The following is a 27,720-nucleotide window of genomic DNA, read 5'->3' on the forward strand; positions in this document are numbered from 1 at the left end:
TGGAACCTTGTCCATGTTGTCCCTGTGCTGGGAGGGCAGTGATGTAAATTGTGACGGCGTTTTTTTTTCTCCCGAATAAAAGCCACGGTTTTCAATGTGACGATTGTTGCTGAATTTCTTGTAAGACATAAAAGCGGTATTAGTCCATCTGGCCCAACGATTTTGCTCTTCCATTCAATCTTGGCTGATTCTCTTATTTTTCTCCACCTCAACCCTATTTACCATACATCTCCCCGCAATCTTGATGCCATGCCCAATCAGGAACCTATCAATCTCTGCCTTTAAAACAGCCAACGACCTGAATTCCACGGCTGCATGTGGCAACAAATTCCACAAATTCACCACCCTCTGGCAGCAGACATTACTCCGCGTCTCTGTTTTGAAATGCCGGCCCTTTATCCCGAGGCAGTGCCCAGTTGTCCGAGACTCTCCCAGCATGGAAAACATCGTTTCCACATCGTCTCTGTCTTGGCCTATTAACATTCGAAAGGTTTCAGTGATTCCCACACCACCACCACCCCCAGCCGAACCCGTCAGATGCTGAGTTTCCTGCGGCATGGACGGTCACGTTAAATCAGTGACTGGAAACGGGATGAGTGAGCACCGATCGTTGTTGTTCATGCTGCTCGTGTTTAACCCCGATGACTACCGAAACATCGCCTTATCTCCACACTGAAGAAGGCAGGTCAGTGACAGTGTGACCCACGTTTGGTGTTGGATGAGCAGCCGTTCACCGCATCTCGTCTCCTGATCTCTGGCTGAAACCCGAACCTGTGTCCATTCCGGGAGAATGAGTTTAATAATGCCCGGTGTCTGTTCTCTTCCCTCTCCCTGCAGTGAATTTATTGGCGATTGTGATCCTGTCCCGGGGAAAGTGCGGCCTCTCTACCTGCACCACTCGCTACCTGGTGGCCATGTCAGCGGGGGATCTGCTGACCGTAATCATAGAGGTCCTTGTGCGTCAGGTCTCATGTTATTACTTTCGAACGAATTTTCCGAAAATTACCCCTGTGTGCAAGGTTATCGAAATACTGAGGTTCACAGCCACATACTGTTCTGTCTGGTTCACCGTCACCTTCACTTTTGATCGGTTTGTCGCCATCTGCTGTCAGAAGCTGAAAACAAAATATTGCACCGGGAAAACTGCGGTTGTGGTTCTTACGACAATCGGCGTGCTATCCTTTCTGAAAAACGTTCCCCGCTACTTCCTCTGGGAACCCGTACAGATAGTCAACAATGTACAGTGGTTCTGTAGACTCAAGGCCAACTCTTTCACTGACCTCGGGTGGGTAGTATACGACTGGCTCGGCATAGTTTTAAATCCGTTCAACCCTTTCGTTGTGATTCTGCTGCTCAACGCTCTGACGGTCAGGCACATTGTTGTGGCGAGTCGGGTCCGTAAGGGGCTGAGGGGTCAGAGCAAGGGGGAGAACAGCAGGGACCCGGAGATGGAGAGCCGGAAGAGGTCTGTGGTTTTACTCTTCACCCTCTCCGGCAACTTCATCCTCCTGTGGATTTTTCATGTATTTTCATAATAATTTTTCATGTATTATGAGATCACAGGAATACGATTCATAGATTTCAGTGATTCTGAATGGATCTTTCTCCGCTTCGGAGGCTTGCTGAAGAATTTCAGCTGCTGCACGAACACATTTATTTACGCAGTCACTCAGTCGAAATTCAGGGAGCAGGTGATCAGCGCGGTGAAATATCCGGTCACCTCGGTGATTCAGTTCATTACTCAAGCCGCGCACTGTGCTGAGTCTGGAGGCGGCAGCAGTGTCTCCAGTCTGGGCCCCAGATACTCACATTCACGGCCTGATCTCTCATGTGTTATTTCGGGAGGATTGTCCCATGGACCGGCACCGCCTGGACATTATGAGTAGCAGGGGTGTGGACCAGAACAGGATGGAGGAGCGTGCATCGTGATGGAGAGAAAGAGGGATCTGGTTGGGAGGGGGTGTCGTGAGACAGTGTCTGAATGAGGTGGGGAAGCGAGTGCGTTGCTCGCGTAGGGAGCTGTGTTACAGAGTTTGTCCAGCCCGGGTCCTTATTCTCCTTCATGAGTGACCTGCCTTGATTGTAATTTCTACACAGAGTCAATTCGAGGCTGGGGATGGGAATGTTGGACCAAATGCATTTTCATAGTTTTGCAGTCGGGACATAGTGCACCGTGTGGTTGTAGTGGTGGGTCTGAATTCTGGGATGAGTGCGCAGTCAGCGGAGGCTCGTAAGATTTGCGAGTAAAACATGTCCGTGACTTTTCAGTTCATAACAAAAGTCGGAGACCTTTACTTTGATTCCAAAAAAAACAAACAAAAAAAAACAATCGTTCTAAGCTTTCTTCATTAGGTCAGACACCGCCTCGTAAATTGAACAAAACAATTCTATGATGTAGTTGGTGAATGATATGGATCATTTCCTCTGACGAACAGCTTGTGTCATTTGCCTCAGTTTACATTGCCCCACAAATGTTCCGTGACAGTGGGACTTGTTGGGACTGAGGAGACAATCATTGTAACACCACGCTCATATTTGGGATCAGAGCACAGTCACTATCCTGTCTGCTCCTGACTCGTGTCCTCCCGTACCGGCAACAAAAGTCGTGAATCTTTACTGCGCCTGTCGAGGTTAATTACGTCCTTTCTGAGGCGGGCGACCAGAGATCCACACGGTACTCCAGCTGTCGTCTCACCAAACCAGAAAGGGACAGAATGGGATCAGGCCGGTCTGCTCATTGCTTTTTTCTGACCCAGTCGAACTGGTAATTTCATGCCGAGCTGAACCAATCCCGTCTGCCCACACAATGTTCACATCCCTGCATTTTCCTTATATTCCTGTGGATTCTGATATCCTCCATCGCCTCTTCCTCCACCATCGGCCCTGAAATTGATTCCAGACACTCACCACTATGAGTGTGAAAACAAAACACTTGCAACGCACATCTCCTGAAAACATTATGGTTGAGCTTTTAAATTACTGTGTTGTACAGGATGTTTTTTTTCCCGCATCGATCTCGGGAAAAGATACAAAATGACACTAAATCAGATAAATAAATAAATAAATACATACATAAATAAATAAATAAATAAATAAACAGATAAATAAATAAATAAAGAGACAAACAAATAAATAAATAAATAAATAAATAAATAAATAAATAAATGACTGGATAAATAAATAAATAAATAAATAAATAGATAGATAGATAGATAGATAGATAAATAAATAAATAAATAGATAGATAGATAGATAGATAGATAGATAGATAAATAAATAAATAAATAAATAACTAGATAAATAAATAAATAAATAAATAGATAAATAAATAAATAAATAAATAAATAAATAAATAAATAAATAAATAAATAAATAAATGAATGGATAAATAGATAGATAGATAAATAAATAAATAAATAGATAGATAGATAGATAGATAGATAAATAAATAAATAAATAGATAGATAGATAAATAAATAAATAAATAGATAGATAGATAGATAGATAGATAGATAGATAGATAGATAAATAAATACATAAATAAATTGTCAGAAAACAAGTGCCTGCGTTTGCCCCATCTCGCTTGGGACAGGAATTGGCTCGAATATACCCCCGTCGCTTTGCACATGCGCTGAAGGGTCTTTTTCCCCGCCGTCGATGAGTGTGACCGAACCTTCGCTATATTGCGAGCACACGAAACCATGAGGAGATACAAAACGTCTTTTAAGTTTGTATGAGCATGTGGCCACTGAGGAGGTCGTGTTCCAGTCTCTTAGAGAGCATTTAAGCGGGAGATGTTTCCAGCGTCTGGCGGGATTTACTACACATTATTGGGATGGAGGAGATGAGTGTACTGCGGATTTGACCAATGCATTATGGGTTCTCCCCACCCACAAGCAAGATTACAGAAAGCCAATAATAAATGTTCTTGTCAATTTAGAACAGAGATAGTTGCTCTTGGCAAATATAGACCCATCTCACGTCAGGGGTAGGTGAGTTACTCGACGGGATTTTCAAGGCGAGGCTGTAGAGTTATCGAACAGCACGCACACAAACTAACCCAGGGAAATTATAGACCAGTATGTTTCACATCGGCAGTAGGTAAATTATTGGAAGGAATGCTAAGAGATAGGCTCTACAAGTATTTAGATAGACAGGGATTTATTAGGGAGAGTCAACACGGCTTTGTGCGTGGTAGGTCATGTTTAATAGATCTATTAGATTTTTTCGATGAGGTTACAAAGAAAGTTGATGAATGGAAGGCAGAGGACGTTGGCTACATGGACTTCAGTAAGGCCTTTGAAAGGTTCCGCATGGGAGGTTATTCAGGAAGATTCAGTCGCTAGGTATACATGGAGAGGTACTAAATTGGATTAGACAATGGCTCAATGGGAGAAGCGAGAGAGTGGTAGTGGAGGATTGCTTCTCTGAGTGGAGGCCTGTGACTAGTGGTGTGCCACAGGGATCAGTGCTGGGTCCATTGTTATTTGCCATTTGTATCAATGATCTGGATGAAAATGTGGTAAATTAGATCAGGAAATTTGCTGATGATACAAAGATCGGAGGTGCAGTGGACAGTGAGGAAGATTTTCAAAGCTTGCAGCGGGATCTGAACCAGTTGGAAAAATGGGCTGAACATGGAAGATGGAGTTTAATACAAACAAGTGTGAGGTATTGCACTTCGGAAGGAAAAGCCAAGGTAGAACATACAAGGTAAATGGTAGGGCACTGAGGAGTGCAGTAGAACAGAGGGATCTGGGAATACAGATACAAAATTCCCTAAAAGTGCCTTTACATGTTGATAAGGTAGTAAAGAGAGCGTTTGGTACATTGGCCTTTATAAGTCAAAGTATTGAGTATAAGAGTTGGAATATTATGGTGTGGTTTTATAAGGCATTGGTGAGGCCGAATTTGGAGTATTGTGTTCAGTTTTGGTCACCGAATTACAGGAAGGATATTAATAAGACTGAAAGAGTGCAGAGAAGGTTTACAAGGTTGTTGCTGGGACTTGGGAAACTGAGATACAGTGAAAAGTTGAATAGATTAGGACTTTATTCCCTTGAGCGTAGAAGAATGAGGGGAGACTCGATAGAGGTATATAAAATTATGATGGGTATAAATAGAGTGAATGCAAGCAGGCTTTTTCCACTGAGGCCAGAAGAGAAAAAAACCACGAGGACATGGGTTAAGGGTGAAAGGGGAAAAGTTTAAAGGGAGCATTGCGGGGAGGGCTGGGCTTCTCACACAGAGACTGGTGGGGTTGTGGAAAGAACTGCCAGATGAATTTGTAAATGCGGGCTCACTTCTAACATTTAAGAAACACTTGGTACATGAATGAGAAGTGTATGGTGGGATATGGGTCAGGTGCAGGTCAGCCGGACTAAGGAGGAAAATGGTTCGGCACAGCCAAGAAGGGCCAAAAGGCCTGTTTCTATTCTGTAATGTTCTATGGTTCGTCCTGCCACTGACCATCCCTGTTCCCACTGACGCCGCCGCCTCCTCTCTCTATCTCCGTGTCTCATCCAAAAAACCCCACTTTCTCAGCGATACTCCTCCCATCGATGTTCCTCTGGTTGGCCATCAGCAGTGAGCGGAGAACTAAGCGGTTTTGACCTGGGCCAACAACAGTTCACCCTCCATATCACCGGCTTGGACGAGGGGGACACAGCGATGCGAAGTTCATTTTACTGATCACACTAAACTGAAAAGTAGATTAATTTTGAATATGGATAGTCTGCACAGTGAAATGGACAGATTCAGAGAGAGGGCAACGGTATTTCGGATGTCTTACAACATTGGGAATGCGAGATTCTCCACTTTGGAGACTTTTAAAACAGGGGGATTATGCTGCATATTTTCAGGGTAGTGCTGAAGCAGCAGCCGGAGTACCGTATGCGGTTCTGTCCTCCCTACTTGAGGAAAGATCGAACACAGGACTGGCCCTCCGGCCCAGGGTGTGCTGACCATTCAATTTACCCCTCCATCAACTTAGCACTTCCCTCCAACACAGTATATATCCTTCCATTTTGCTTTCATACACACGGAGACCCAGAAGTCTCTGAAATTCCCCCATTGCATCTGCCTCTTCCTTACTCCCCGTTAATGCGTTCCGTTCATCCACCAGTTTCTCTGCAAAAATCCAATCTCCGACAACCCCGAAAATTTCCCTTAATTATTCAACAAACGTCCTCTGTTCCTCATCATTTCCACCCTGAGGAAAATAGTTCTGTATGTTTGCACTATCGGTGTCTCTTATCATCTTGTACATCCCTGTCAATTCACCTTTCATTCCCCTTCGCTCCAAAGTGAAGAGTCCTAGCTCGCTCAAACTATCCTCACAAGACGTACTCTCTAACCGAGGCAGCATCCTGGTAAATCTCCTCTGCACCTTCTCTAAAGCTTCCCCATCCTTCCTCTAGCAAGGTGATCAGAGCCCAGGACTATGAACGGTGCAATCGCACTGATGGGATTGTACTACAGACCCACAAATAGCCCCAGGGACTGTGAGGAGCAGACATTTAATGCGATTCAGGAAATACCAGTTTGTCATGAGGCGTTTCACCCACTCTACAGTAAACTGGGAGATTCATAGTACAGGGGCTTCAGATGGGGCTCAGTTTGTTCAGTATATGCTTGACAGTTTATTGAATCAATATGTGGGCCGTACAAAGAGAGAAGGGGCCGTACTGGACCTGGTGTTGGGTAATGAGCCTGACCAGGGGACTGACCTTTCAGTCGGGGAGCAGTTAGGGAACAGTGATCACATCTCGCTCGCTTTCAGACTAGCTGTAGATAAGGACTGGTTTGGTCCTTGCGGGAGGGCTTTAAATTGCAGTGGGACAAATCAGGAAAGAAAGGGCTATTTGTGAAGGCCTTTTCTCAGCCACCTCCACCTCAGACATGCGGAGAGTGTTTGAAGTCCTATAGCACAGAGTACAGGAATGTTGTTTTCCCCTCAGTAGGAAGGACGGTGATGGGAAGTTAAGACAACCTTGGATGTCCAGAGAGGTGACGAATGCAGTCAAGATGAAAAAGGAGAAGTAGGTAAAGCTTCTGAAGTCAAAGGAAGCCCGTGAGGAGTATAAAGACACCTGTAAAGAAGAAAGGAAGAGAATGAGGGAAGCCAAGGGGGACCATGAAATGTCCACGACAAGTAGGATTCGGGAGAATCCCAAGGCTTTTCTAACGAACATCAAGAGCAAGAGGATAACTCGGGAGAGTGTGGGATCACTCAGAGATAATGGGGGAACATTTGCTTGTCTGCGAAGAATGTGCGTGAGGCACTACATGAGTACATTGCTTCAGTATTTACCGAGGAAAAGGACATGGAGACCCAGGAGATCAGTGCTGAGAGTATAAACACGTTACGGTGTTTAGAGATCAAGCAGTAGGAAGTGTCGGGCCTCCTAATGAGTATTAAGGTGGAGGACTACACGGCCTCATGGGATGTACTCCGGTTATTGAAGGAGGCAAAGGACAAGAGTGCTGCGGTCTTGACCGGCACGTTCGTCTCCTCTAGGCACAGGCGAGGTCCCGGATGACTGGTCGGTATCTCTACATAAGAATGGAAAAAGGGGAAGTTCTGGGAACTACAGACTGGAGAGTTTCACATCAGTTGTAGGGAATTTATCTGGCGAAAATTCGTAGGGACAGTATACAGGAGCGTTTGGAAACCCATGGAGTAATCAGGGAGAGCCAGCATGATTTTGTGCGGGGCTGGTCTTGTCTTACAAACTCGAGTGATGATTTGGACAATGTGACGAGAGGGATTGAGGAGAGTAGGGTAAACGATGTTGTCTGCATGGAGTCCCTTATGAGAGTCGGATCCAGACAATTTAGCTGAATGTGGTCCACGGGGAATTGGCTGTTTGGTTTTGGAACTGGCTTGTCCACAGTACACAGTGTGCAGTGGTGGAAGGATCTTACTCGAGCTGGAGGACTGTAATTCCCGGAGTTTCACTGGGGTCTGTGCTGGGACCTCCGCTGTTTGTGGGGGATATAAATGACCCGGATGAAAATGTAAATGGAAAAGTTGTTAAGTTTGAGGATGATACCAAGTTTGGTGGAGTTGTGGATCGTGTAGAAGACTGGCAAAGAATACAGCGTGATATGGATCAGAGGCAGATTTGGACAGAGAAATGGCAGTTGGAGTTCAACCCAGATAAATGTGAGGTGTTGCACCTGGGTGGTGTAAGTACAAGGAGACAGTGTACTGTTAAAGGCACGATCCGTGTTGCGGAGTAGAGAGAACTTGAGATCCAGGTTCATAGCTCCTAGAAAGTGGATGTACATGTCGATAAAGATGTTAAGAAGGCTTATTGAATGATTGTTTGTATTAGTTGGGACATTCAGTTCAAAAGTCAGGAGACTATGTTGCAACTTTATAAAACCCTGCTCAGCCCACATCTGGAGTATTGCAAACAGTTCCTGACGCCCCACCATAAGAAGGATGGTCAGGCTTTGACGGGGGTGCGGAAGAGGATTACCAAGATATTGTCTAGTTTAGAGTGGGTGTGCTCACATGGGAGACTGGATAACTGTGGGCTGTTTTCTCTGGAGTAGCGGGGGCTGAGGGGAGATCTGATAGAGGCTTCTAACATTATGAGAGGCGTAGACAGAGAAGACAGGGAGTGTCTGTTCCACAGAGCTGAAATGTCTGATACGAGAGGGCGTGCATTGAAAGTGAGAGGGTATAGGATCAAGGTTAATGTGAGAGGCAAGTACATTTACTCAGAGAGCGGCGGATGTCCGGAATGCGCTGCCTGGTATGCCGCTGGAACCACAAACATCAGAGTCTTTCAACAGACGTTTGGGTTGGCTCATGGACATCGGGTAGACGGAAGGATATCGACATTGCGTCAGAAGAAGAGATTAGTGCTTCGTTGTATTTGATTTGATTGTTAACTAGTGAGCATAACGTTGAGGGCCGAATGGCTTGTTCATGTACTGTACTGTTTTATGTTCTATGTTCTACGCTCAGAGATGTTCAACGTTCAGAGCTCAACACAAAACTCAAGTGTGATCTAACCACAGTTTTGTAGACCTGTAACATTACGTCACGGAAATATACTGGCGTTGGAGATAGTGAGGAGGAATTGATTGAGGAGACGACGGGGTTAGGCTTATGAATCTCCTGGGAGGAAACTGACTGTACTTCAGGAGAGAGAGGTGGAATCGTACGGGTGCATGTGAAACAATGTTAGAGAGATGGGTGAAATAGGGGCAGGGAATTCATTACTGGGAGGTGAGGCTACACTTTGGGGACATAGCCTCAAGATTTTTGGGAAATTGCTTTAGGACAGAGATGAGGAGGACGTGCTTTACTCATAAGAAATCCTCTGCCCAGCGAAGCTGCAGAGGGTCCGTCAGTAAATAGACCCTCAGTGTCACTTCATTAGGTGCATGAGTGGGACCAGTTGTGGTCCTCGGCTACTGTCGCCCATCTGCTACAAGTTTCTACGTGTCAAAGAGGCGGGAGGAACTTAAGATGGCTCCAAACGGCGACTCCTTTTTCTTGCATCTTCGAAAACAGCTTTATTTCTGTCATTGATTGCTCTTTTAATACCTTTTCAGGGTGTGGGGGTACTTCTAAAGACCCTGACCTGGAGTTGCACTCTGACTTCAGTTCTTTGCGGGAATGAGAACCGCTCTCAGGTGGTCACGACCGGCCGAGTTTTGATATCCCATGGACGCTGCTTGGAAGATGAGAGCGCCTTCCGTGTTCCGGGATTTCCTGGCTCCGGGGACTTGCTGATTCCGGGCCCTTGCCCCTGACTGAAGCGTCGCGGGCGAACACGGAACATCGGGAGCAACGGGTTGGCTGCCGGGGGTTGTGTGCACGGAGAGCTGCGAATTTTAACTACCGATACCCCGAGCGCAGAGCTCGGAAAAAGCGACGCAACAGACTTTTCAAATTGTGAATCTTCCAGTTGTTTGTTATGTCTCCCCTCGCGCTTTGACACGGAGACACAGAGATAGCCTGTGGTTTGTCGAATTATCGGGTGAACGAGTAGTCTTCGGGATACTGCAAGTCTGTGTCTTCATTGATGCTTTGCTGCGGGCTTGAGCGCTCGGTGGAGGGGGCTGATGCTTCCATTTGCTGGTGGTGGGATGGGGTGTCGTTGCTTTTCTGCTTGTGCGTGGGAGAGGGGAGCTGGGGATGGGTGGGGACTTTGCGGTTCTAACGTGTTATCCGTTACTGATTATTTTATGAACTTCTCTTTTTCCGTGGATGTTCGCGAAGAAAGAGAATTTCAGGATGTATATTATATCCATTTCTCCGTAATTAAATTCACCTTTAAAACCTGCCTACCGACTGTGAGTTCAGAGATGCTCTTCTGCGCACCGCCGTTACACATTTGTTAGTTTGAGTTACTGTCAACCGTCACAATCCCAGGAGATTATTCGTTTCCGAGATTTTCAAACCTCCCCTTCTGGCAGCACTAATCATTCCACGGTCAAACTCAGTGAAATTACCATAAGACAATAAGACAAAGGGGCAGAAGTCTGCCATTCTGTCACTGGCACTTACTTCCCATTTTACCCCTTCCTGATTCTCCATCATCTCTTCGCTCCCTCACCCACCCTACCCTATCCTTTACGCCCACTCTCTCCCATATCGTTCACGCTGTATCGATCCCGCTGGTTCTACTATCCTTCTTTCCTTCTATCACCCTTGCTCTCTCTTACTCCAGCATCTCTCCCTTTCGCTTTCGCTCCCTCCACCCACTCTCCTTTTCGGTTTATCACTCTCCACCCTCTCTCCTCAGAGGATCTGTCTCTGCCCCTTCATTCCCCATCTCCCATTTCCCCACTCACCAACATCTCGCGATCTCACTCCCATCACACCTCTTTCTCTCCTCTCTCCCTCCTTTCACTCTCCTCTCACTCACTATCACTCCCCACTCCTCTTGTGTCTCCCCTCTCTCCCACTTCTCTCTCACTCTACTCTTTCTCCTTTCTCTCTCTCCCCATCTCTCTCGCCCTTCTCTATCACCCCCTTCTCCCTGTCTCTCTCTCTCGCTATCTCTGTCTCTGTCTCTCTCTCTCTCTTTCGCTCTCATTCCTCCCATGTGTCTCACTCGTTTCTCCCTTCACCCCCACCCCCTCGCTTCATGCACTCGCTTTCTCCCCGACGACCTTCTGCCCATCGCTCTGCAGTTTTCCCTTTGTCTCTCCACCTGTGGCTAAATAGTGTTGCCGACGGATTATTTTGGGGACTGTCTCTGGAAGATAGTGCAGAAGCATTGGGACCCGTTTGAGGATCGATACAGTGCTGTGGAGAGCGAGAGGACAGTGGGATGAGTTTGTGACATATATAGTGACGTCGACAGAAAGAGCGGGGCAGTGGGAGTAGTTTAGAACCGGTACAGTGCTGTGAATCAGAGGGGTCGCTGGGATTAGTTCAGGGGCTGATACAGCACCTGCGGATAAAGAGGGGACAGTGTGATTAGTTTTGCGACTGATAGGTTGCTCCGGAGATAGAGAGAGCAGTGTGATTAGTCTAGGAACCGATACAGTGCTGTATCATGCACATGCACAAGTATACTCTCTTATCCGCCCCTCCAGCTCTCCGTCGTGGTCTTTGACACACAGTCATTCCCTTAGACTGCTGAGTTTGGTGGCCATGCTTCAGGTTTAGGGGTGGGTCCTGAAGGATTCCCAAATATTCTGACTGCGAGGGAGTCACAGAAGACACTTGACAGCATGGTGGATATAAAGGTGTTTATTCATCACCACAAATAAACATTTTCTTGGACACACTCTCGGCAGAGACTCTCAAACTCAAATTATGTCAAGAGTTTTTAATCCTGGTGACAATGGCAACAATAGGTGATTCAATACAGTAACTCAAACTACACTGTTACAATTCAAGATGTTGTCCCTGACAAACGGTTCCTTTGAAGTACAGATGTACAGTGGAAAAACTTAGCAATTGATGAGACAACTGTGAAGGTTCAGTCACTTTTGTTCGTTCCAACTATTCCACACAGATGGTCAAAATGCTTCTGAGAACTGAGATCCCAGAAGCCCAAGATTACTGTTGTGAGGGTCGAGACTTGGACAGACTGGGAGTGTAGGGGGACTGATCATGTGTTGGTAGCTGAGTTCCGTTTAAAATAACGTCATGGTTAGCACAGAAACTGAGGGCCGAAGGGTCTGTTCCCTTTCTTTACCTTTCTCTATTCTATGTAGGAGAAACAGAAGGCAGAAGTTTATTTTCTCAGAGCAAACATTCCTCTCAGCGGTGATGAACGTAGACACGTTTACGACCCAGGACAAAGCTTGATACACTTCATCCAAACAGCTGAGGATCGTTTCTTGCATCGGGAGTGGGAGATAAGGTTACAGTGTGATGAGCTGTGATTACAATTGGTGGAGAATTAAGAGTGGAGAGGCCGCTTTGCACTCGGTTGATCTGCTCAGCCGATGGACTAGAGTCACAGTGACGCAAGGTGAGGTGGAGAGTTGGGCCTGATGGTGATTGAAACAATATCCCCTTTGCTGGAGGAATGACACTCGGAATTTACAAACCCTTAGTCACATCACAATCTCCATTGTGTCAGTTTCACAATTAATTCACTGAGATGATCACAGTGTTGCAACCAGGGACTGCACTTGTCTGACGTAATCAGATTGTAAATACATTTTTTCAAATGTTTATTTTTAAACCTGTTGAAACCTGTCCCCGTGGAGTCGCGAAATAGCATTAAAACCCCAGGTATGTGCAGCCTCGACATTTCATTCCGAGAGATCTTCTGTAGCACACGGGGCCAGATCACTCGCCGGAGGAAATGCCTGCATTGTTTCATAGGTTCCATCCTGTGTATAGAATACTGAACGTGTTCATTGTTGCCATTGGAGTTCCTGGTGAGTGAGCACAGCTATTCATATTTGACACTTCTGTCTGTAAACCTGTGTGAGCTGTTTGGGGTCATTTTACAAGCTTCCGCCTTGATGCTCGTTGCAGTAATATCCGTCAGTGATATCGATCCTGTCTATTCAATATTCTGATTTTTGAGATTTAATGACAAACTTAACTAAATCCCTGTCTCACCTCTAAGTTACGGGATCGACTCGAATGTTGTTCTTGCACGTGAATGAATTATGTTCAGAGTGGTACCAATGCTGGGGACAGGCAGCTCTCGGCGAAAGTGAGACTAGGAATGTTATACATTGTGGTGTTGACTGTTCATGAGTTATTGACCGGAGTGAATACTTGGTCCTTTAATGAAACACTGTCCATGATGTGCCACTGTTGGGAGCGGGGAATCCTCCGGGAAGGTGTGACTGGGAAGTTTTAATGGCACCGTGTCCATGTCGCCCCAGTGTTGGGAGCCGGGAATACTCCGGGACGGTGTGACTGGGAAGTTTTAATGGCACCTTCTCCATGTTGTCCCAGTGCTGAGGACAGACAGCTCTCCAGGAAGGGGAGACTGAGAGACTTTCAGTGGCACCGTCTCCGAGTTGTCCCATTCTTGGGGACGGGCAGCACTCCTGAACAGTGTGACTGGGAGCGATTTCCAGAGACTGAAATCTGTCATTGTGTTTCTGATCAGATTGAACCCTTGCTCCTGTGTTTCACTTCTCCCTGTGGAACCTGTCACAGTCGCATTCTATTGCCTGTTTGTCAATAATTGGGTCTGATCTCCTGAACTTGAGTCACGGATCTACTGACGCGGGTTGTGGAAATGAGCTGCGCTGTAGAAGTAATCCTTTAACGGAGCCACTCGGCATCTGGTTACTATGTTGTCCCGGCTTTCCCTCAGAGACCCGACCGAACTCGGTGCATCCTTCGGCCCTGAAGAGATGTCTTGGCCGGATATGTTGAGTGTCTGTTCAATATCGCGAAAACAGCTGATCTCTACCAGCAATCTGTGTATGTTTTCGACTTGTGAATACCGTTTCTGCCCCGTCAGGTGCTGAGTTTCCAGAGACACGGACAGTCCCTGGAAATCAGTGAAACCGGCCCCACCAGCGTCTAGAATCGCGTTAAGTACCGATCGTTTTTGTAACCCGGACAATTAAATTCGTGTTTAACCCGGACAATTACCGACACATCGCTTATCTCCACACTGAAGAAGGCAGGTCAGAGACAGTGTGACCCATGTTTGGTGTTGGAAGAGCAGCCGTTCACCGCATCTCGCATTCCTGAACTCTGGCTGAAACCTGAACCTGTGTCTATTCCCGGAGAATGAGTTTAATGATGACCGGTGTCTGTTCTCTTCTCTCTCCTTGCAGTGAATTTAGCGGCGATTGTGATCCTGTCCCGGGGAAAATGCGGCCTCTCTACCTGCACCACTCGCTACCTGGTGGCCATGGCAGCGGGGGATCTGCTGACCGTAGTCATAGAGGTCCTTGTGCGTCAAGCCTTAAATTACTACTTTCCGTGGAATTTTCTGAATATGACCACTGCATGCAGGGTTATCGAAGCACTGAGGCACACTGCCACATACTGTTCTGTCTGGTTCACCGTCACCTTCACTTTTGATCGGTTTGTCGCCATCTGCTGTCAGAAGCTGAAAACAAAATATTGCACCGGGAAAACTGCGGCTGTGGTTCTCACAACAACCGGCGTGCTATCCTTTCTGAGAAGCGTTCCCCGCTATTTTCTCTTTGAATCGAGACAGATAATCAACAATGTACCGTGGTTCTGTAAACTCACGGCCAACACTTTCACTGACCTCGGGTGGATAGTATACGATTGGCTCGACATAGTTTTAAATCCGTTCATCCCTTTCGTGGTGATTCTGCTGCTCAACGCTCTGACGGTCAGGCACATTGTTGTGGCCAGTCGTGTCCGTAAGGGGCTGAGGGGTCAGAGCAAGGGAGAGAACAGCAGGGACCCGGAGATGGAGAGCCGGAGGAGGTCTGTGGTTTTACTCTTCACCCTCTCCGGCAGCTTCATCCTCCTGTGGCTGACGTGGTTGTTAAATTTCATGTATTATGAGATCTCAGGAATAGGATTCAATTTCAATGATTCTGAATGGATCTTTCACTACGTCGGAGCCTTGCTGAAGAATTTCAGCTGCTGCACGAACACATTTATTTACGCGGTGACTCAGTCGAAATTCAGGGAGCAGGCGATCAGCGCGGTGAAATATCCGTTCACCTCGGTGCTTCAGTTCATTACTCAAGCCGCGCACTGAGCGGAGTCTGGAGGCGGCAACAGTGTCTCCAGTCCGGGCCCCAGATCCTCACATTCACCGCCTGATCTCCCTTGTGTTAACTCCGGGATTGTTGTCCCGTGGACCAGCAGGTCCGGGAGATTAGGAACAGAAGTGCTGAGGACCAGAAGAGGATTGTAGAAAGGGATGGAAATCGAGGGTAAGAGGGATGTGGTTGGGAGAGGGAGACGTGAGATATTGGCTGAGCGGGTTGTGGAAGTGAGATCCTTGCTCGAGTAGTTTTGCGGTAATTGGGAAAACTAAGGAAATATATATAGCGTGTGTGTGTGTGTGTGTGTGTGTGTGTGTGTGTGTGTGTGTGTGTGTGTGTGTGTGTGTGTGTGTGTGTGTGTGTGTGTGTGTGTGTGTGTGTGTGTGCGTGTGTGCGTGTGTGCGTGTGTGTGTGTGTGTGTGTGTGTGTGTGTGTGTGTGTGTGTGTGTGTGTGTGTGTGTGTGTGTGAATTAGAGACAGCGAAATGTGGTTATCTGGAAGGATGTCGAAACCATAAACGAAGATGTTGCCAGGAGTAGGGAGACGGTGTTATCGGGAGATTGGCCAGGTTGGGACTTCTTTGCCCTACTGGAGTGAGCTGCCTTGTTTCACTGCGGGGTTGCAGCTGGGAAAGGGGAGACAATTGACGGGCATTTTCATAGTTTCCCAATCGGTACATGGTGCACCGTGCGCCTGCAGTGGCAGGGCCCGAATTCTGAAATGAGTGCATAGTTAATGTATGCTCGTAGGATTTTCAGAATGAAACGGGACCGAGTCGTTTTAAGTGTTTAACCAGAGCCTCACCCTTTAGGAAGAAACCAAATGCAGTCGCCCGACACTCTCTCTTCACTTGGTCAAGCAACACCTCGGAAAGCGAACACAATTCAATGACGGAGTTTGTGAATGATGTCGAACATTTCCTCCAACGAACAGCTTGCGTTATTTGCCTCTGTTTACGTCCCCCACAAATGTTTCGTGACAGTGGGAGTTGTCGCGACGGAGGGGATAATCATTGTTACACAACGCTCCTATCTGGGATCAGAGCACAGTCACTATCCAGTCTCCTCCTGACTCGAGTCCTCCCGTCCCGGCAACAAAAGTCATGAATCCTTACCGCGCCTGTCTCGGTTAATTGCGTCCTTTCTGAGGCGGGCGACCAGAGATTCACACGGTTCTCCAGCTGTGGTCTCACCAACCCAATTGAACTGGTAATTTCATGTTTAGCTGAACCAATTCCGTCTGCCCACACAATGTCCACAACCCTCCATTCTCTTCATTTTCATTTGGATTGTAATACCCTCCATCGCCTCTGCCTCCACCATCACCCCTGTAACTCATTCCAGACACTCAGCACTATGAGAATGAAAAAAACACTTGCATCGCACATCTCCGGAAAACATTACGGGTCAGGTTTAACATTACTGTGTTGTACAGGTTGTTGTTTTTTTTCCCCGCATCACTCTCGGGAAAAGGTAGTGAAAAACACTAAATTAAAAACAAACAAAATAAATCGTGGGAAAACAACTGCCCAACAATTTGCGGTGTGAACTGAAGTCTTGGGAGAGCAAGACGGTTACGGGGATCAGAGACGAAACAGAGTGGAAGCGGCGGAGATCGGGAACGAGAACAGGACCGATCGTGCCAAGTGCTTGCCGGAATTAGTAAGGTCCGGGTTTCGGGACCGGTGACGAGAGGCGCGCCGGCTCAGCTCGCCGCTCCGCGAGGTTTACTGGTCCCTGGGCTGAACTCAGATTACCGTGATCACAGCTCCGTGGCGACGGACGCGCGGGACATTCAGATGTTTGCACGGAATGTGTTTTTTTTTTAAATTTCTCTATGCACACTGTCGTTTTTCTTATCCATTTTGTATCTTCCTGCAAGCAGACGAATCTCAAAAATAAACGAACTTGGACTTCGACTTTGAACACCACCGGAGGAGGACAACAGAGAAAAACTACAGCACAGTCCAGGCCCTTCGGCCCACAATCTGTGCCGAACACGTGCTGACTTTAGAAATTACCTCCCGTTACTCACAGCCCTCTATTTTTCCAAGATCCCTGTACCTATCCAAGAGTCTCTTAAAAGACTCTATCACATCCGCTTCCACCACCGCCGCCGGCAGCCCAATCAACGCACTCACCCCTCACTGCGTAAAAAAAAAACTTGCCCCTGACATCTCCTCTGTACCTACTTCCCAGCACCTAAAAACTCCGCAATCCAGGCAACATCCTTGTAAATCTCCTCTGCACCCTTTCTATAGTTTCCACATTCTTCCTGCAGTGAAATGACCACAACTGAGCACAGTACTCCAAGTAGGGTAAGACAAGGGTCCTATGTAGCTGTAACATTGCCTGACGGCTCCTAAACTCAATCCCATGGCAAATGAAGGCCAATACACCGTACGCCTCGTTAACCACAGATTCACCTACACAGCAGCTTAGAGTGTCTTATGGACCCGGACCCCAAGAACCGTCAGATCCTCCACACTGCCAAGAATCTTACCATTAATACTATTTGTCAGCGTATTTGACAGAACAAAATGAACCACGTCACACTTATCTGGGTTGATCTCCATCTGCCATTCTCAGCCCAGCCTTGCATCCTATCCATGTTCCGCCTTAACCTCTGACAGCCCTGCAGCTTATCCACAGCGCCCACAACTTTTGTGTATTCAGCAAATTTACTCATGTTACCAAACAGCAACAGTGAATATAGAATTGAGACAGGCCATCACATGACCTCTCACTGGCAGGAAAATTACATCATGTGGCATCACATTGACGGGAAATTACATCACTCTACCATCACAAAACCATTACATCATGCCCTGCAGAGATTCAAATCACATCATGATCATGTAACAGTCACAAGATACCCACGTGGTACGTAACACCTCCCCCTAAAAAAGAAAATTAGTCTGTCATGAGCAAAATTTTAGCAATTAACTATTTACACACAAAAATCAAATGTATAAAATTTATAAAATAATAGAAAATAGACAATATGCACAAAAATGTATAAAATTTATTAAAAATAAAAATTAGACAATATACATAGTATTATTATACAGCACCTTACAAATTACTATACAGTAAGAGTGTTACAAATGTTAAAATATCACTCCATTAAAAAATTACATTGTACATTCAACATCTAGATAGACAGTCAGCAAGCACATTACCCTTGCCTTTAATACGGGTTATCAACATATGGTACTCCTGGAACATGAAACTTTTGTTGCTAAATTGGAGTTTGATATATTTCCTTAACCATTTTCTTTAACCAAGCCCGGACTCACAACACAACCAAGGCAAGTCAGAGTGGTATGCCCAAATTCACTTTCAGCCAAGCCAATAGTTAAACTAGCTTCTGAAAGCCCTCCAAATAGTGTCTTCACCGCAGAAACATCATTTCCTTTATTTACACCGTTAATATAGGCATCTTCAACATCTACCTCATGTGAAACTACAGTGGTTCTTCTAGGAACGTCTGGAAATAAATATTTATATTCAATAAAAATTAATTGCTTCATCTGCTGCTTCTGCACTTGCTGTAAATGAGCTAATTTCTCATCAATATTTTCTAGAATTGTTGAGTTTGTTAACCTGCAGACACAATTTTGGGTTTAGTATGAGTTTCAGATGAATCAATTGTTATGTTCCTAGTGAGATCAGACTCATTATTATTGACCACAACGGTTATAGTACCAGACTGTTTCTCATAATATGGCTTTATCATATTTATATGGCAAAGTTGTGTTGCCCCTATTCGATCTGGAGTCATTTTCACATAATCCATCTCATTAATTTTAGACATAATTTCACAAGGACCATGGAATAAAGCTTGTAAATGTTTCGTTTGAACCGGGAAAAGCACCAACACCTTAACTCCACGCTTAAACGTCCTTATCCTAGCTTCCTTATCGTACCAGGTTTTCATTTTCTCCAGAGCCGATTTGAAATTTTCCCTAGATAAGCTACAAGCTTTATATAATCTGTCTTTAAATTTTAAAACATAGTCCAGCAAATTAGTGTGTTCCTCTTTATTAATCCATTTTTCTTTTAATTAAGACGAAGGTCCTCTATGCCTAAATACGTTCAAATCGACTAAATCCTACTGAATCCTTACCGACCTCCTTACTGCAAATAGAATTATATACCCTCATCCCAATCATTTTCATTTTCCACACAATACGTCCTAATCATAGTCTTGAGAGTAGAATTAAACCTCTCCAAGGCTCCTTGCGATTCTGGAATTGTATGCAAACGAGGTAATTTGCTTAGCTCCCAGTTTATAAACTATCTGTTGAAACAATCCAGACATAATATTACTACCTTGCCACACATTACATTTCCCCATAAATGTTTCATACCACTGGGGCTTCTAGCAACAGAGGCTAAACTCATTCTTTCATAACACTTGATTTGGGGTCAGAGCACAGTCTCTATCCAGTCTCCTCCTGACACGAGTCCTTCCGTCCCGGCAACAAAAGATCTGAGTCCTTATTGAGCCTGTCTAGGTTAATCACGTCCTTCCTGAGAATAGTTCACAAGTATCAAGATAGATATACCAAACAGAAGAAGAGGTTTTCAAAGGCGGTGACCGGCAACCGTGTCGGACAAAGTTAAAGGGTTGCATAGAAACCGCATCTAAAGTAGGAAATTGGATTATCTCGAAACTTCTAAAATCCAACAAAAGGCAACAGAAAAGCTATAATAAAGGAAAGGATGACATATGAGGATAGACTGGCCAATAATATAAAACAGGATACCAAGCTGTTTTCCTGTTATATAAAGAGTAAAAGGGACGTGAGAGTTGATAGTGGGAAACGATCCTCGTGAGGATGTAGTAGGGGATTGAGAAATGGTAGATGAACGTAATGGGTACTTTGCATCTGTCTTTACAGTGGAATATACTAGCAGTGTGCCAGAGTTCCGGGAGCGTCTGGAAGCAAGAACGAGCGCTATTGCAATTACAAAGGAGAACCTGCGAGACAAACTCAAAGGTTTGAATGTAGATAAGACACCAGGGCCAGATTACCTCCATTCCGGAGTTCTGAGATAGGTTGCTGATAGGTTGCATCCTGAAACCAAATCGAAGCATGATCGTTGAAGAATCACTTGATTCTGGCACGGCTGCGGACAACTGGAAGATTGCAAATGCCACTCAACTCTTTAAGAAGGGAGGAAAGCAAAGGAAATGAAATTGCCGGCTCGGTCGCCTAAACACAAAGGTGGGGAAACTGTTGGAAGTATGAGGATTAGAGGTACTTGGTGACTAATGAGTCAAAGAGAGTATGGTTTCTCTCAGGGGAAATCTTGCCTGAGAAAACTGTTTGCCTTCTTCGAGGAAGTAACTAGCAGGGTGGACAAAGGAGAGGCGGTGGAAGTCATTTCAGAACGCGTTTGTTAAGCTGCCACAGATGAGGCTGTAGAAGAAGAAGAAGAAGAAGAAGAAGAAGAAGAAGAAGAAGAAGAAGAAGAAGAAGAAGAAGAAGAAGAAGAAGAAGAAGAAGAAGAAGAAGAAGAAGAAGAAGAAGATATGGTGTTGCAGGAAAGATGCCGGTGTGGATATCGAAAAGGGTGAGAGGCAGGAGGCAGCTGGTGAGAATACAAGGGCCTTTTCTGGTTGTCTGTCGGCAAGTAGAGGTGCTCTTCAGGGGGTCAGTATTGGGATCAGTTATTCACGTTGTTTGTCAAAGATGATGGCTTTGTGGCAAAGTTTGCGGATGATATGAAGATAGGTGGAGTGGTAAGTCGTGCTGACGAAGCAATGCGATTGCAGAAGGACTTTAAAAAATTGGAAGAAAGGGCAAACAATTGGCAGTTGGTATATTGTGTTGGGAAATATATGAGAATGCATTTTGGTAAAAGGAACAATAGTGCAGATTATTATCTAAATGGGGAGAAAGTTCAAACGTCATAAGCGCAACGGGACTTATGAGTCCTCCTGCAATCGCATTGCTTCCTAAGTACGACTAACCCGTCCACCCAGCAAGACTCCCACACCGTGAACTTACAGCTTGAGTCTGTGGTAAGGAAGGCAAATCCCGTCTTCTATTTATTTCCAGGAGTATATAATATGAAAGCAAGGAGATATTGATGAGCACTTAGAAGACACTTGTTAGGCGGCACGTGGAGCATTGTTAACCGTTCTGGTCACCATATCTCAGAAAGGATGTGTTATCAATGGGGAGGGTCAGGGCGAGCTTCCCGAGGAATGAAGCGGCTAGAACATGAGGAGCAGATCGCAGATTTAGGTCCGTACTCAATGAAATTTCGAAGAATGCGTGGGAGTATCATTAAAACCTACCGGATTTTGAAAGAACTAGATAGGGTGGATGTGGGGAAGATTTCCCTCTGATGATCTTTTCCAAAACTAGAGGGCAAAGCCTCAGAAATGAGGGGAGACCCCTTAAAAAACAGAGGAAAGGAGGATTTATCTTAGCTATAGAGCAAAATCATCTGGGCTCCTGAGGTGCAGGCCAAGTCCGCGTCGATATTTAAGGCGGAAGCTGATTGTTTTCTGATCAGTCAGGGCACCAAGTGATATGAGGAGAAGTGAACTGTATGAGGTTTAGTGGGGTCCGAGATCAGCCACGATGGAATGTCAGAGTAGGCTCGACGGGCTAAATGGCCTAATTCTGTTCCTATGTCTTGTGGTCCTAAATGACCTTGCAGTCGATTCGGATCTGCGGGCATATTTGGGTCTGAAAATTGGATTGGAAGTTGGGAAAAGTGAAGAGTCTGAGGGCAGAGTGTTTTTACTGATCAGTAGTGGAGTGGTACTGAATCTGTGTAATAGATTGTTTTCGTTGTTATATTTAAGATCTCACAGATCGTTACTGTGAAGAGAGGATTGTTGAGGAGGAGAGTGAGCAGGGATGATACCCGGAGATGAGCAATTCGGACAAGGTATCAGGAAAGTGACGTTGATGTGGTTTCCTGCGTCAAGGGTATAAGCAACCTTTGCAAGTGAGGAGTTTGCGTGTAGATGCAGCTTCCCTGGAGGTGGTGGAAAGAGGACACGCCAACAGGTAGAACCAGCTGAGGAAAAACATGATTTGCTGGTCTGAGAGCGACCTTAATATACCATAACCACGGAGAATCAGAAACCCATATTGAGGCGGTTTGAAATGTCAGAAGCAGGAGTGATGTGATCACATGTGCAGAGGGCTGGGTTTCTGTCTCCATCAGACAGGAGTTACAAGTTACAATGTGCAGGGATGAAAGCACAGCGCTGGGGGTCCTGATTTAGTCACTGATTCTGACACAGTGAAGTGGTTAATTTTCCTGTAATGAAGAAGCGTTAATTGAAGACATATAAAGTGCATCAATTGCTCGGTATTTAGCAGAAGTTACCAATCTCTAGGCTATCTTGAAGGAAACAGATATTCGCAGTGGCGAGAAAGCGAGGCAGACTGGTTTATTTAAGTTTGGAGGTGGGTGTGGAGCTTTGAAATAAATGCCTTTTATACGCCATCGATAATTTAGCATGTCCGGAGTGGTGGATCACACAGCACGGAAACAGGCCTTTGGCCGGCCATCCCTGTTCTGACCGTCCACTCACAGTCTACACTGGTCCCATCTATCAGCACTCGGTTCATACCCGACTGTATCTCGGCAGTTTCAATGCTCATCCTCTTCGTAAAAGTTGTGAAGGGACCAGCCTCCACCACCACCTCTACTTTCTGAGTGAAAAATCTCTTCTCTGCTTGACCCGTTCATTGATTCTATTCTTGTTACTATTGCACAGGTTTGCTGAGTATGTCCGCAGGAAAACGAATCTCAGGGTTGGATGTGTTAACATACAGGTACTCTAATAATAATATTTACTTCTAACTTTGACCATCGCTCCTAATTTACTTGAGAATGTTTAGGGCATGGGTAGCAAGTTCGCAGAAAGTAAGATCAAACACTTTGTGAAAATTAGCAAGTATAAACTCTACCTTCTGTTTCCCTCCCTGCACTCGGTCTCTTCTCCCCTTACTACCTTCCCTCTCCGACCCGTCTTCCCTTTCACCCCCTCATTCGTCGCATTAACTGTGAAAGGCGATGTATCTGAGGGGAATCTGAAGGGGAATTCTCCACTCAAAGGTTGGTGAGAGTGTGGAATGAGCTGCCAACGGAAGTGGTGGATGCGGGTTCGCTTTAGAGACTAAAGAGAATTGTGGGTAAGAGGTGTATGGATAAGGACATGGACAAGAGTTTTATGCAAGCTATGGTGCCGGGTATTGGAACTAGGCAGCAGAAACAGGAAAAAAGTTCGGCATTGACTAGAAGGGCCGAAGGGCCTGTTTCAGTTTTGGTGTGCTCTGCGACTCTAATAATATTATGATTTCCTGCTACCTGTCCTACACCCCTCCCGCGGCGCTCCTCCCTCCCCAATCTCATCATCCTTTCAATCCCGGCAGATTTACAAAGACACAAGAGGTGTTGCAGATACTAAAAGTCTAGAGCGATACAGAGAATGATAGGTACATTTGCACGCACAGTAGGCGTTTCGCGTCGAGATCCCTTTTCATGACCGGAAAGGGAGCGGGAAAGACTGGAGAGGACGAGTTACAAGCTCGTTCTCCTCTCAACATTGACACTTCAGTACGGTCTGGCTCTCTCGATACAGATATGTGCCTATGACGTCTGCATAGTTCTCTATGTTTGAGGTAAATAGGCAACTTCATGTTTGCCTGTCTGGTGTGCGGATGGAATCGACACCGCTAGCCTCAACGAAGATCTTTATATAGAAACGCAGAAAATGATCGAAGTGTTAAATGAAATCATCTCATCTGCATTTACTCCTAAGACCGACATAGTTTGTGAGTTCACTGGAGAGGACTGTGCTACCTGAGGCATATCAACATTAGAATGGATGAAGTGTTGGGAGTTTTTCATGACTGCCCTCAGATCCTCGCCATCCTTATCCCAGGGTATTATGGGAAAGAAGAGCACAGAATGTTGTGACGTTGGCAGAGATCTTTGTGCCTTCCTTATCAAAAAGTATCGAACCGAAATTCCAGGAGATAGCTAAGTTGTGCGGTAATATAAGGGATGCTGAGACATGCCAGGGATTCTCTGGGAGATGAGCTTTACACGGTGACGAGTCAGATAAAGGATGGGATTCAGATTGGCAGAATTTACCTGCAGAGACAAATCGTGTCGCCGGCAGGGTGCCAGTTTGACCGAGTGGACAAATAAGGGACAGGTGCAATACAACGTATGGCCGTGTGGGGTGTGCAATATGGAGATATTGATTAAAATCGAGTGAAGTTGCTAACAGACAAGAAAATTCAGAAATAAAAGATATATGTAGAGTTATGAGTCTTTGTCTGGATTCCATGAAGGCTAATTGGCAGGTGAATTCGATGGTAACGAAGGCCAATTCAAAGCTGGCATTCATTTCAACGGGGGTCGAATTTAATGTGACAGAAGGTGCGGTGCACAAGCCATTGGATGTAGCGAAGCAAATGGTTGAAACGTTCTTGACTGGCGTCGGGGTTAATGGCTTCCGATAACAAGTAGGATATTGTGGTTGTGCAGGAGAACACACGACAAAGAAAGGCTGAAGAGTTCCCTGGAATGAACAGCCCAATCCCGCTCCTGTGTCCTGTCGATTGGACCGTCACCTCATGCTAAATGACCATATGACTTAACCATCGGGCCTTCGCATAAAATCTTACTAAAGTGGCTATGGACGGCTTCTACAGTCGGTTTTCGTTCAGATTCTTTGTCAGCTCCTATATATATATATATATAAAACAAAGAAATGAGAAATAACTACGCCAACCTCACAACGAGGGAGCTAGGTCTCTACTCTTTGGAGAGAAGGAGGATGAGAGGAGACATGATAGAGGTATACAAGATATTGAGAGGAATAGACAGAGTGGGCAGCCAGCGCCTCTTCCCCAGGGCACCACTGCTCAGTACAAGAGGACATGGCTTTAAGTTAAGGGGAGGGAAGTTCAAGGGGGATATTAGAGGAAGGTTTTTTACTCAGAGAGTGGTTGTTGAGTGGAATGCACTGCCTGAGTCAGTGGTGGAGGCAGACACACTAGTGAAGTTTAAGAGACTACTACACAGGTATACGGAGTGATTTAAGGTGGGGGGTTATATGTGAGGCAGGGTTTGAGGGTCAGCACAACATTGTTGGCCGAAGGGCCTGTAATGTGCTGTACTGTTCTATGTTCTATGTCGTGGAAGCTACCTTGAGAAGTAGACTTTCTGCAGATAATAATTGGACCTTGGGGAGGCATTCCTTGTGCAGGCAAAACTATCAAAAAGTTGATACCAACTCATTGTTGAAGGTAAGAGCTCTGTAAAAGTGAATGCAGTCTGGTCATAGCGCGTTGAAGAACGTGCCGATGTTGGCTGTAATCAGCTAAATTAACTTGTATCGCTGCCTACTCAAACCGAGCAGGAACCAGGGACGACCTGCTCTCCGGAATACTCAGTGTGAATTCCGCCAGTTATCCTTGTGATCGAATATTTTCCCGAGGAAATCCGTTTCCTCTCTGTTACCGAGAAGCAACGGCTTTCAGGTCACCCGTCCAATGAACAATCGCACTAGAGTGCGGGATTCATCGTGGAAATGGGGTGTGGGGGTAAGGAGAGAGGGCATATCGTGAAAAGATAAACAATTGAAAGGTAGGGTGAAAGGAGATGGAGGTCGCGGGCTGCGGGTGCTGAAGAATCTGTTTCCGAGCTGTGTCTCTAGCGGGCTCTAAACCAAGTTTATCCTCGCCTCTCTCACGTTTCCTGATCACCGCCATTTCTGTTGTGTCCAAATGGAAAACACTGCAACAGCCTCTGAGAAGATCTCAGGCATTTATTTTATTAATTAGTTGAATAATTGACACGAGCGGATATTTCGCTGCGCTGATGAACTGCTCTCTGAACTTGGACTGAGTTACCCCATAAATAAACGTGTTTGTGCAGCAACTTAATATCATCAGCATGTATCCCGATTGTCCAAATATATATTCCGAATCAATGTAATTATTCTGATCCAATCCGGAAATCGTGTAATAAAGGAATTCGGCAACGTACACCGACCACAGGATGATGAAGCTTCCGGAGATGGTGAGAAGTAAGATCACAGACCTCCTCCTGCTCTCCATCTCCGGGTCACTGCGGTTCTCCGCCTTGCTCTGACCCCTCAGCCCCTTACGGACGCGACTGGTCACTAAAATGTGTCTGACTGTCAGAGCATTGAGGAGTAGTATTAACACGAACGGGAGTAATGGCGTTAGAACGGTAGAAAACCAGTCATATCCCACCCACCCAGGATCCGTATAGTAGCCCGGCTTTATAATACAGTCCCAGGGTGTTTTGTCAATCACTTTCACCTGATGATATATGAAGAAGATGGGCACATTTTTAAAACAGAACAGAACGCCAGTTGTTGTCAGAACCACAGCCGCAGTTTTCCCGGTGCAATATTTTGCTTTCCGCTTCTGACAACAGATGGCAACAAACCGATCAAACGTGAAAGTGACGGTGAACCAGACAGAACAGTCTGTTGATGCCTCTCCCAGGGCGGAGATCGCACTGCACACCGGGGTGATGTCCAGGAAAGTTCCGGGGAAGAAATAATAACTGACCCGCCACAATATGAGTTCAAAGATGATGGTAAGAAAGTCCGCCGTTGCCATGGCCACCAGGTAGCGAGTGGTGCAGGTGGAGATGCCGCATTTGCCCCGGGACAGGATCACGATTGCCACTAAATTCACTGGGGGAGCAGCAAAAAATAAAAGTTAATAGCTGTTTCCTCGCTCTCTATGTCGCAGGACAGAAATAAGCGGGTAACTGAGAACAATGAAACTTTGCAGGTAACTCATTTCTGGAGGATTCAGAGTCGTAGAGCGGGAGGCCCGAATGCCTCAGTTGAGTGCATTCTGTTCGATAGGGTCCGATGTTCGGTTCAGGGAGAGGAGTAGTGTTTGACAGTGTTTAATAGCTGATCACCGAGGGCGGTTTGGAGAAATCAATATGAATCTCCCACCATCGCGATTTCGAATGAGGTGCAAAGCCTGGACGCCTCAGCAACTTTGTCACGATGGAGATCGCGGTGTTCTCGTCACCTATGTTATGTCAGTCTCCCCATACCGCGAGGCCGCGCTCCCTCCCTCCTCTACCAATTCACAAATATCAAAGCAAAGGTATTTCACCCGTTCGCATGACTTAGTCTTATTTCCCTCGGAATCAATAAAGTTTGTCTTTCTGTCCCCTCCTCGACTCTGGATGGTCAAGCGTCCACAGGGGAGCAGCATGGCTTTTCTCTTCTAAAGTCTCCAACTACTCTCGGCCACTGTTTCCTGTACGCAATGCAAGGCATACAACCAGAAAACTTCAATTTTCACTTTGAAAGATATTTTGCCGACCCTTTGACTGTTCAGCTATTTCACACGTCCTTGCTTAAGCCATCCAATCTCCAATGGAAAGACAATATAGACACCTCAAAATATTTGCCACTTTTAGGGGTTACTCCGAATGACTGCAGCATTATTCTAAATGCTTCGACGCGTATGGTTCCAGAGCGGAGTATCGCATATCCTTAACTCGACTG

This window comes from Hemitrygon akajei, unplaced genomic scaffold (genome assembly GCF_048418815.1).
Source record: "Hemitrygon akajei unplaced genomic scaffold, sHemAka1.3 Scf000050, whole genome shotgun sequence".
Classification (NCBI taxonomy): Eukaryota; Metazoa; Chordata; class Chondrichthyes; order Myliobatiformes; family Dasyatidae; genus Hemitrygon; species Hemitrygon akajei.